Here is a 12,440-nt window from a genome sequence, read left to right as displayed (position 1 = left end):
AAATGGCAGTGCTGCAAAGGGATTAAGTTGCGCTAGACATAAATATTATTATTATAATCTTTGGAAGCCAAAATCTAAAATAAAATCAGACTATCACAGATCTAAAGTGTAACCAGGCTATGTTTGAATGTTTAGTTCTGTCCTCGGCTGTCGTTTGTGTCTCTCTCTCTCTCTCGCTCGCTCTCGCTCTCTCTCTCTCTCGTCACGTGTATTTTCAAAAGTACCGACAGCAGAACCGATAACGTCAGAGCTTATCGATACAACGGTCTTTCAAAATTTAGCCCCGGGGCCCGTTTAGTACCGGTTTTCGGTACCCATCTCTATTTATAAGACTGCAAATATAGTTCCGTTTTTCGTAACTGTATTGCATATATTAAGATTCTAGTATGACATGTAATGAAACCTTTTAATGCTTTATAAACAGTATGTTTAAAACCATTTTCATTTGCAATCTCTAATAACATCCCATAAACAGATTAGTTTAGTATGATTGGTGAAGATGTGTGATTTGTCCCTTTAAATCTTGAGGCAGTCACTGCAGAGCTGCTGGGAAGTTCGATTAGCCCATTTCTGCTGGAGCCATTGAGCGCCTCAGGCTTTCAGAAAGCTCTTTTTAAAATGGGTTTGAGTGAATCTGTGTGTGAAGGTGTCAAACGGCCTCCATTATGGGTTAAAATAGTCAGTGAACCCTGAAACGTCCTGTAAAGAAAACCGATGGCAAAATGAGGAGGAGGGGATGGCAGCATGGAGACACTGGGATATGGGAGGGAAGGATCTGTGATTATTTTTAAATACGAGTGAAAAAAGCGGTTGTGTAGATCTGAAATAAAAGGAAAAGTGATAAAGAGAGGTGTACAACAGTCCTGTTGTCTGAAACGGGAAGTTCGCTCCCTGCTGATGAAATCCTGTTTAGTGACCCCGGGGTCAAGTCAGAAAGTCCCTGTGCTCATCTCTCCTGTCTTCTACTTCCTTCCTCCTATGTGTGCCCTAGCCAGGACCACATCTAGACACACTTATTGATAATAGCAGGCCCTTTGCATCCTGTGTCCTAAGCTGTCGGTCAGCATGGCCTGTGTTTCCTTTGTCTTTTCCTCTTGAATTCAAGCTGGAGACCCACCTTCCTGTGTTTCTGAGTTCCCAAAGCCCGATCCAATTGCCCAGTAAACGGTGATGATTACTCATGATCCTTTTCTGTCTCTGGAAGAGAAAGCAGCATGCGAGGGCCATGTGAGCCGTAATAATGCCCATCTTTATCCAGCTCCTGATATCAATATCTGCTGGTTAATCACATCCGCGCCACTGATACTAAGTTTCCATACTGCTTTTCTTTTGAGGAAAGTGTGGACTTCAGCACAATGTGCTGCTTATTTCACACCCTGGACAATTTATCATCATGGTCATTTGTGATTTGACGCACCTCTGCTCTGTTCTTTAAATGTAGACCTTGAACATTTGTTGGTTATTAATTGACCTACAGATTATTGTGATTAATAATTGAATTGTCTTTTTGGTTAATATACCTCAATGTCTTAATTTATGCATTGAACATTGGGTTGAGCTGCAGCTGATGAGTTTGAACTCTCATCTGCTTTTTTTATTTTTAATCAGGCAAAAGGAATGGGCTGTTATTTTTCATCACTGGTGCCATTGTGTTTGGCTGTAAAACTTAAATCAGGTTTTTTCATTTTAAAACGCCCTAGGACCCACTGGCAGAACATTATTCAAAGGCACATTGTGATGTTTTAACGTTTGCTCTGTGGCAAATTGAATAATTTAAAAAGATGTAAAACTGTTGTTGACGGGCTAGAAAATGCATTTAATTAGGCAGCAGAGCTTTTTAGTCAATTTACTCTAGATGACTGACTGTACATAACCATACTCTAGTGTCAGTTTGAATGCCACTTTAATGGGTTAGTTCACCCAAAAATGAAAATTACCCTATGATTTACTCAAACTCAAGCTGTCCTAGGTGTATATGACATTATTCTTTCAGATAAACACAATCAGAGATATATATTTAAAATAAAAACGTCCTGGATCTTTATAATGGCAGTGAATGGGGGTTGAGACTTTGAAGCGCAAAAAGGTACATATATCCATCATAAAAGTAATAAAAAAATTACTCCAGGGGGTTAATAAAGGCCAAAGTGATGTGTTTGTGTTAGAAAAATATCCATATTTAAAACTTTATCAGTAAGGGATAATCCACGGCTAGCCATGCATTAAAGGATTTTAATGCACGGCGTAGAGGCGAAGAACCGCCCGACGCGAAGCGGAGGTTGGTTGCCTCTAGGTTAAAAACAAGTTAAAGCTGTAACTGATGTTTTTTAAGAGATGCGTTGCAATCTCTTCTTTATGTCAGTCTGAAGATCCCCTCGTTGCTTAAGCATATCCAACATAACTTAATGATTATTTAATGGATTTATTAAAATTATTTATGAATGACAGGCACCACTGCAGTGACAAGGCAATCTTTATTTGAACGAATCATCATCATGTAGCCTACTGTGAAATAAACCCCGCGTCAACCTATAAAGACACATTACATTTAATGCATTAAATTAAATAATAATATAGGTGCTCGAGTCTGTCAGTGTAGGTGTCACGACCATCATAGACTGTAAAAAACGCACAGTTTTTGCAGATTTGTTGCAGATGTTCCGCAACTCGGTGTCATGTCAGTGTCAGTGTTTGTCGCGATAATGTCAGTGACACAACAATGAAGACCGCATGTGCCACGGTTGTGCCAATACGCGCATAGTTATAGATATGTATACATATACATATCTGCGCATAGTGACATATGTGCCATTGGGTTCTGTGTGTCATGTCATGTCTCTCATGTCACTTAATGTTGCCATAGATATGTATAAGTATCTGTGGCTGATACTGCAGTCTGCCACTGTCACTCTGTTTGCAAGCTGTGTTACTATGGTTACCAGTGTTTATAGTGGCGGATTAATTTCGAACTGTAATCAAACTGACTGGAACTACCTATGCATTAAACGGTTTTACTGCACACCTTCCAGCCAATCAGAATCGAGTATTACCAGACCATGGTATAAAAAAAAATTATAAATTATTATTTATGATATTTTAAAGTGCCCACGATAACAATATCGTGCATATTCATTATCGTGATAAATCGGATTATCGAAAATCGGCACATGTCTAATAAAGGGTTACTTCAGTGATTTAGCATTTAAGCTTTTTATTTAACATGGGTCATTAATGTAGTAGCTATTTTTGAATTTGGTGCCTTCTAGACTGAGAAAAGACAGAAAATGTATTTTTGTCTCATGGGGATGAAAAACAACAATTCCCAGAATGCACTTGCTTCGCTACCCTACAAGGCCACTCCCAAAGCCATGGCTACAGGTTATATCACACCGCGGCACCAGAACCGCCCGAATTCATTGAAAAGTTGAAATACTCACTTTGCTCCGTTATGAATGCCAGAGACCGAGGCGTGCGCATTTACATTCTTTGAGTAAGATCCCACCCCCATGAAAACATTCGGAAATAGTTCCCTCTTCTGGCTGTAGTGTTCGATATTTATGACGAAATTTTTTGTCATCGGAAGATTTAAAAAAAAAAAAAAAATCAGATTTTTTTTTTCCAGAAATAAAATGCATAATTCTCTCATCTCGGGGGGGATACGAGGGGGGAAAAGTACCATAACTCGAATATACTACCGTAGGGCTGGGCGATATGACGAAATATATCGTCTGGACGATAGAAAATGTCTATCGTTTTATATAAGGCTCTATCGCTTACGCCACGATAAGGCGTTTATGGCAGAATTTTACGTCAAGATGCACCTCACGCCACGCCACGGCATGCCCATGCACGCTGCAATACAAACACACATGGAGGAAGACGGTAGTAGAGGCGGTTCAGACCAGTGTAATTCTCCGAGTAATTATGCCAGAATAGTGGCATAAGCGCGCAAAACACACTTCAGACACAGACGCTGCAGCGGGGTTTTACGCGTGGCACACCATAGCCATATATTTAAATATTTTAATGGCAGGTGTAGGGATGGCGAAAACTAAACATTTTCTTGACCGACCACCGAGCCTCATTAGCCGGTTGAAACCGGTTAACCGATTAGTTTAAAATATGCTGCGCTATTTGAAATAACAGCCGCGAGCCGTGCTCCCTCTGTCTCTCTCTCGCGCTCTCTCTCACACACTGCCGCCTCCCTTCCACTCACGTCACTTTTTTAAATCCCCCACAGCGCGAAACCCTGTGAGCGCGCAAACCCAAACGCTGTGACCTCGCGCCAAATGTTTTTATTGGTTTATTAAGTACAAACAGGCGAGTTATGAAAAATTGAGTGCGAGGGATATGTTCAATCACACAAAAAGATTTTGGAATGAGACGGCCAACTGTAGTAGCGTTTAGTCCACAGTATAATAGCCTAATTTAGAGATCACTTTTTTATTTATTTTAACCGACAACTTTGATCGGTTAACGTTGATACGGTCAGCCATCGGTCAAACGGTCATGGTTAACATCTCTAGGCAGGTGTTAACTTTACCAACTGTCTTGCTTGAAAAAAAGGTTCTAAATAAAATAAAAATGTAGTCCATACTACCTTTATTTGTTTTGTATATCATTTCAAACTGCATTTCCACATTGCAATTTTGTATAGACTATTCATAAACTGAATTAACAGAAAAATTGCTATATCGTTATGTATATCGTTATCGGGATATCAAATGAGCTATATCGGGATATGAAATTTTGGCCATATCGCCCAGCCCTATACTACCGGGTTTCTACTGATACAAAGCTTAATGCTAATTCACTGAAGTAACCTAATGTGGCGTGTGGATTACTTTTTATGATGATGGATGCACTTTTTTGGGCTTAAAAATCATCAAATACTTAAAGGGTCCTCCCTTCAGACCATTTGAATAAATCTTGCATACAACATGACACAGACAAAAGAAGTTTTTCCACTATTTTCTGAAATTTATTGGAAACAGCCCAAACTGTCTGCAGGGTGCTAGAACACACAGAGCCTGTGAGTTACACACTTTCAAAAATGAAATTATATATAAAAAAAAACATTAAAAAGTGCCTACTTTTACTTACATGTGTATCACTTTTGGCAGTGTTTATGTAACTTCAAAGGGTTTCCTGTAAAAATGTTGAACTTGGACCACAGTATGTGTGTATGGGAGGCTTTTCAATTTGGGTTGGCCAAATCCAGGTGGAAATCCTAAAAATGGTCCCAGATGTTAAGAGGTTAATAAGATTTTGTTATTATAGGATTTAGTTTGGATCCATCTGTGTAATCGATTAATCATTATTGTAGCTTTACAAAAGCAATACAGCTGTGTGATTTACTCTCTGGACACATTATATAATGCATCATTCTTATATTGCCACACACCACATATTAATTGTTGTCCTTCTACTGGGACACTGTATATGTGACGTTTCATTTTGTTTGACTTGGTGCTGTACGTTTCTCAGGCTCCCTCACGGTCTCTCTCCTGACTTTGCACACGTAGGCCTGTGTGTGTCAAGAGTAAGTGTGTGGGTGTGTGCTGGGAAGCTGATCTGTGGAGAGAGATTGAATTTGTCCACCAAGAGTGTTTGACGTGTGCGATGGAAGATTTCCAGTAATTCAGTGAGAAGGCAAGAGCTCTTCAGTAATAATAATAAGCTTCATGTTTGTCAGTGTCAAAGGAATGACAGTTTTTGCTCATTATATATTCATTTTACTTGTCTTAATGGGATGATCGGTAGCTCTTTAAAATAAGGTTCCATTAGTTAATATTAGTTAATACATTAACTAACAAGAGAAATGCATTTATGAATCTTTGTTAATGTTAGGCCGATTCATTTGACGTTGACTGTCGTGGTGATGTGTACACAACAATGGCGATCGTGATGCAATGGTTGTTTTATCCCGTATAGTGTGTTAGCGCGTGTGTAAAGCAGCAGCAGCGCGCACACTTTTTGCTTTCACACAGGCAGCGTTTGTCGCGCACGCAGTTGTGTACAGAGTACTCTATAATGGATAAGTTTGCATTTCTCATAATGTATTTGAAATGGAAATAAAGCAAAGATTTATCATGAAGCTAATTTCACTTGTTTCTGATGTATTTTATTTCGTTTAGTGCGAGTTTTTGATAGAAGAAAGGCCATCGCACTATATGTCCATGAAAAGCACACTGCTAAAAAGAGAAACTTCAGGAAATTGTCTTGAAATATTGGATAGGCATCACATTTACATGCATAACCCATCATAAACCTCTTAAAGATAATTCATAAATGACTGTAATAACTAAGAGGAAACTTCTTAATGATATATTGTAGGCTAAATGAGCAAATTATCTAAAAAAAAGTTTTTTTTGAAAATGACAAAATAACGCACATCGTAGTCTATCTACATGTCTGTACTGTATGAGTGCTATATTAATGTGTGTATAGTCTATTTACCTATCCATATTTAGTTGTTCGTTCGTGAGACAACGAAAGATTGTCAAAAACACTTTAAAATGACTTACCATTAGCACCACGAGCTGCTCCCGCTCACCAACTTCCTCCCATGCTTTTTCCTTCACTTGCAAGTCTTTATAAAGCAAATTGTGTGGATCATAGAGAACTGTGTGCTTATCAACCTCCACGATGAGACGAGTGTCGTCCATTGCTGTCTTTCCAGGTGCACTCTGAAGAACACTGCCTGTGACACCACATGCTTTTGTTTATTGTTTCTGTTTTTATGCCAGCATATAGTTATAATATATACATAATTTAATTCATATTTAATTTAAGCTAAATTGGCATACATTATTTAAAATTAGTTTTGTAGTTCAGGCAAAAACTTATGGCAGTGAATGAATGAATGAATGAGGCATTTATATAGCGCTTTCAAATGTACTACTGTACACCCAAAGCGCTTCGCACTCATGGGAAGTGACTTCGGTTTTTGTGTAGAACTTTTTTTCTCCACAGCGCCGGATGTCATATGGTGACTGAGAAACACACGGAACACTTCACTAAATTATTTCATGGTTAAATGTGTTATTTTTCATGTTAATCAGGTTAATTTTGATCAGAACAATGTACTGTGGCTTTTATTCATCGTGGGTAGCGCGTCAAAAATAGACCCGGCGCCGAAACGATCGCGGCACTGACGCTTCTGCTCCGCTCCTGCTACGCGCCGCTGCGCTGCCTCTGCTGCCGGTGTGAATGCTCTCATCTGTTAACATGAGCGCTGAAAAAAATATGCACCGCTTACGCCCTGCTTACGCGTGCAGTGTGAAACCGGCGTGACATGTTTCTTGTCCACCACACAAGAAAGAGTTCAAATCTGACGCATAATCTGTTACTTTATTAACTCAGTATTAGTTAATAAAAGTACAACTGTGCATCTTATGTTGGCTCAGGTCCGTTAAATAATAATAACAGATGCAACTTTTAATTTTGAAAATGTATTAGTAACATTAACGAAGATGAATAAAAAAGTCTTTAGAAGTATTTTTCATTGTTAACCTATTGTAAAGTGTTAGCAGATGATGCGTGTTCACATTATGTTTAACACTTCTACCACAGCTCTGAACTCCATGTTTACCCACAATGCAGTGCTACCTGATATGGAAACGCATGAATAAACAGATGTCAGTTCTGTTTAACATCTGCGTGTCGGTGTTGTGATATGCGTGTTTGTGTTTGTGTACAGTGCCGTGCAATTGATGGTGTCTCCCAGGTTAAGTCAGTCCCACAGTGATGACCCTTGTGTTTATTTTAGTGTCTTTTCTCAGTACCCGCCGTGACCCTCTTGCATTGCCCACCGTGTCTCGATTTTCCATTCCCAGAATCCTCCTCAAAGCCTTTCCCATTGCAGGCACTTGAATGTTCCCATATCAGTCTGTTGCTTCTGGGTAACTTACATAAATATAAGCACTCTTAAATCTAAAGTGACATTTTCAACATCATAACAGCCATTTTTCAAAGACTGACATTGTAAATGCACTACAGATCCAACCACTGAGAACATCAGAGGCTGAGCTTGTTGAAGTGCATTCTGGGATTGCCTAGAATTTACTGCGTTATGAATAGTCTCACATTAGGGCTTTATGAAATCCACTTTTTCCCCCAAATTCCCTTATTCTGGAGTCCGTTTTAATGCTTAAATTTAATGTAGTCAAAAAGCATGTATAATTAATTGAATTCATGAAACAATTTATTAAAACGATTGTTTTAGGTCCCTTTGAAATTCCATGTTTTCAATTTAAGTGGTTTAAATACATTTTAATAATCAAAAAGAACTGCTTCTAATCAATTGAATTCATTTAACATTAAATTAAAAAAAGGCATTTTGTCTGATTTTATATTTCTGGATTTATAATTCAATAAAATTTTTATTATAAATAAAAACATTGGTATTCAAATGAAATAAAGCACCAACTATTTAATTAGTGTAACCCTCTGGGGTTCTTCAGTCACTATTCCTTTTTTTTTTTTTTTTTTTTTTTTTTTTTTTTTTACATTTTACAAATGATAACCATGGGAAAGGAAAAGTGGTCATGAAAAAAACAACAACACATTTACAAAGATACAGAAAAAAAAACAGAAGCTCTAAAACCTCAAGAGTGCAAAAAAGACACACACACACACACACACACACACACACACACACACACACACACACACACCGCAAACACACACATATGAACTAGTGTGAATAACACAGTACGTTTTTGTGACGTGTGACAAAATCAATAATTCAGCCACAATACAGTAAAAAAATCATACAGCAAGAAGGAGTGCAGTATAGACACACCCACTTTCACGCTCGTTTGTTTTACATTAGTGAGGATATTGCATAGGCTTTGATCGGGTTAATTATATTTTCTTTGGCCTAACCTGACACCTACTCCTTAACCTGCAATCACAGAAACAGACATGTTTTGGCTGATTTATTGGCCTTTTTGGGTAGTGAAGACATTTGGATCTCTCAACTATAGTTTTACAAGCCTCTTTATATAAAAAATTACAGGCATCTAATGGTTACACCTAGCCTGGATGCCAGCCGAACGTAGCCCCGCCCACAACATTTTTAGGTCGGGAAGTTCGGTCTGGACTCGATCCGTAGAGGGGTTATTATGCCCGAACAGAGACTGTTCGGACCAATCACATTGTCAGGGCGATGATTGACAGATTATCACCAGAAACGTAATCAGCCACGTCATCAAAGAGCGCTTGGGTTGAAGAACTGAGATGTGTAGATTCCTCCATCGCGTCTGTTCCAGAAGATATCGACAGCGCATTATTTTAAAAGAGGAACAGAGGACCGCGATCAAGGCATTTGTCGATGGGAAAGATGTTTTGCCGTAGAGGTCTTCATGGAGGACGCGAACCCGTACGGGTTTATACGGTTATACGGTATGGGCTTATATTTTAAATGGTCGGCTGGGTCCGGGTCGGGTCCCAATCTATTACTTCAGGTCCCGGGTCTGTTTAACATTGTGTGTAATACCCGAGTCGATCGGACTCGGAGAACACCTGGCCGTGATCAGAGTCAGCACGGCTTGTGTGTTTTGTGTAACTTGCGAATTGTAAAATTAGGATAAGAAAAGTGTGAGCTGGGAAATAAGGTTTAGAAAAATAAAAAAACACGAGCTAGCTCTCTCTCTCGCTCGTGCGTATTATTAGTCCAAAAGGGCAAGTTCTTATGTGAGTTAACTCGAGTCAAAATGCAAATCTGCAAAATCTGTCTCCATGACATAAAGTGGATTTTTACAGCTGAAATGATGAGAGAATTAAGCATGCTTGGAACAACAAGAGAGGAATATTATACATCACAATCAGGTACAAGGACGGGAGACAACGGCCGTCATATAGGTAGCCTAAGACAAAAAGTTATATTTTTTTCGCAATTTGTTTATTGACTTTTTAAGAGCAGTTTATTGTGGAATATAAGACGATCGGGTCCAGTCGGGTCTGTCTTCCCGGGTTCGGTTCCAGCTTTCAAATAATATTTTACATTTTGTTTACACTCATCTTCTACTAGTTCCAGCATGTGTGCAGTTGAGTTCTGTTGACAGCTATGCGTCGCTCAACATACGTCACTTACTCTAGCTCTGATTGGTTGTAGGTCTATCCAATTGAGGTCTTTCCTGTGTCGGTTTAAATACGCCCCCATAATCAAAGCCCAAAGGAGCAGTATCAGACTCCTATTCTGACTAGAATAGGGAGTATGACCACGTCAGGCTAGGTAACACCATGGCATTACATCTTTTTTTTATTTTTTTTACTCCCACCAGATGGCACTAATATGCCTTCAAAAATTTGTTTATAGAATTTAAGTTATAATAGAGGCCTTGTCTCTCTTTTAACATGAAATACTGCATTAATTGAACGTTCATTGTTTTAAATGGGGAAACAATTATTGCTAAATATAAATTAGTGCATTATTAAATACAAAACATTACAGAAAAGATATTATTGAACAAGAAGTATGACTCCCAAATGAGGAAACTAAGTAAGCAAGGCACTACGTTTTCCATCTCACGGCCTCCTTTGAATTTTGTATTTGTAGTGGAAAGATACTGTGTTTCTAAGTAAAGATTGTCTGAGTCATTTCTCAGTGTTTAGCACATCCAGGCCTCTGGCTCAGTGTGTTTTGTGTGTTGTGGTTTTGTTTAGTGGTGTGATAAGTGTCCATGCTGCTCAGATGTGAGCGATTATTTTCTCTCCTTTAAGCGCATGCAGTCTCATTAAAACAGCTCTTTCCATTCTCATGTGTCCTCCTGTCATGCCTCTTCATATTGTGATTAGTGTCAGGCTTTGAATGAGCTCGTCACGCTTCACCCAGAAGACCAGGTGTCTGTCGGATCGTTTGCACTCTGTCTCTATTGATGTAGTCTGATCATATCTTTGTTGGGGCTCTGATTATTACTCATGTGAGGTTTGTGTCAGACACCATTTTCTGTGAGTGAAAGCCAAATATAGGTAATAAATAAACTGTTTTTTTATAACTTTGTCATCAATGGTTGCATGCAACAACAAACATGCACTGTGATGTTTTTTTTTCTTCTTGTTTTTCTTTTTACTTCTTCTTGTTTATCTTTTTTTTTTCTCATTGAAGTGATTGTCAGATCCATTCTTTTGAAACATTAGTTCCCAAATCAGCCTGAATTTAGTGTGAGTTATTGGTCTGAATCAGTCAAATGACTTGCACACTTCAGATCAGTCCCTTTTTAAATTATAAATTATAAAGGACTGCTAGATATTAAAGAAAAATGTTATATGCAATAAATTGCAAAATGCAGTTTTTGATATACAATCATGCCATAATGCTTTAAGCGTGTAAAATACATTTTAATATATTTAAAAACTGAAAATGATATAACCAACTACATACATGCTTCACACTCTTTTTGTGAGAAGAAAGCATCCCTACAACTTCTGAAAGTGAACAGTAGGGCTGGGCGGTAAAATGATAACGGTATGTATCACGATAGACACGTAATCGATATCAATAAAAAATTGTCTTAAGAAACCAGAGGTTGCATGAGCACTCACTCCCTTGTAACCCTGCAGTGCAGGGAGTGACACGCTAACAGCCAATCATGTTATAGTATCATGTTTGTTTGCACCATATCGTTGTCTCGTGTTGGATTCTTCAGTAACAGAAACTGGAAAATGAGTGCCGCAGCGCACAAGGAAATTGTTGATAAAACAGGAAAACAAATCAGCTCGCCAGTATGGTAGTTTTTTGGATTTTATAAGTCTGACCGTAGTCAGACTTATAATTGCAAATTATGCAAGACTTGTTTTACCACCTCAGCCGCGCTCACCCTTTGGAGCACAACCGTATTCGCCAGTAAACGTCCAACAACATCTGCAGCTGCAACACCGAGGTACTCCGCATCAGTGCCTTATGACAAATCGTTTAAACGGTACAAAGAAGTAACGGAGGCAGTGGCATATCGTATAGCCAAAGACATGCTTCTGCTGAGCTCTGTCAAGAAGACAGCTTATAAAAACCTGCTTGACATTTGTGTTGGCATTTCTGCCTTTATAACTGAGAGGATTACAGTCAGAGGAATTAAAATGTTTAAATGCAATATATTTTTTCTCCTGGTCCTTATTTTATCAAAAATATCAATAATTATTAACGATATCGACTGATATGAAACACTTACAACATAATACAGTTTTCAGCCATTGCGATTGGGGCCCAAGGCGGTCGCCTAACTTTACCTAATGTTTAAGTTTTGCTCTGGGAATCACTTAGAAAACGGAAAATACAGTTACTGTAAGTCTATCATAAAGGCTGCATAAAATTATGATGAGAACATTATAATTGTGCGTTTGGGTCATGGCTTTTAATAGTGAAACTTTTGTTTTTGTAATCAGGCTCTCAAAAGTTATATAATTTGTATTTAGTTTTATCAGCCAATATATTATTT

General features: G+C 38.4%; 1 protein-coding gene across 2 annotated transcripts in view; it reads left to right on the top strand.

Annotated features, from left to right (window-relative positions):
- The window catches only part of LOC137046475 (ceramide transfer protein), a 65,487-nt gene that overhangs the window by 20,208 nt on the left and 32,839 nt on the right, over positions 1–12,440 (top strand). The window lies entirely within an intron of this gene.

This window comes from Pseudorasbora parva, chromosome 18 (assembly GCF_024679245.1).
Source record: "Pseudorasbora parva isolate DD20220531a chromosome 18, ASM2467924v1, whole genome shotgun sequence".
NCBI lineage: Eukaryota > Metazoa > Chordata > Actinopteri > Cypriniformes > Gobionidae > Pseudorasbora > Pseudorasbora parva.
This window is presented reverse-complemented; position numbering and strand designations above follow the sequence as displayed.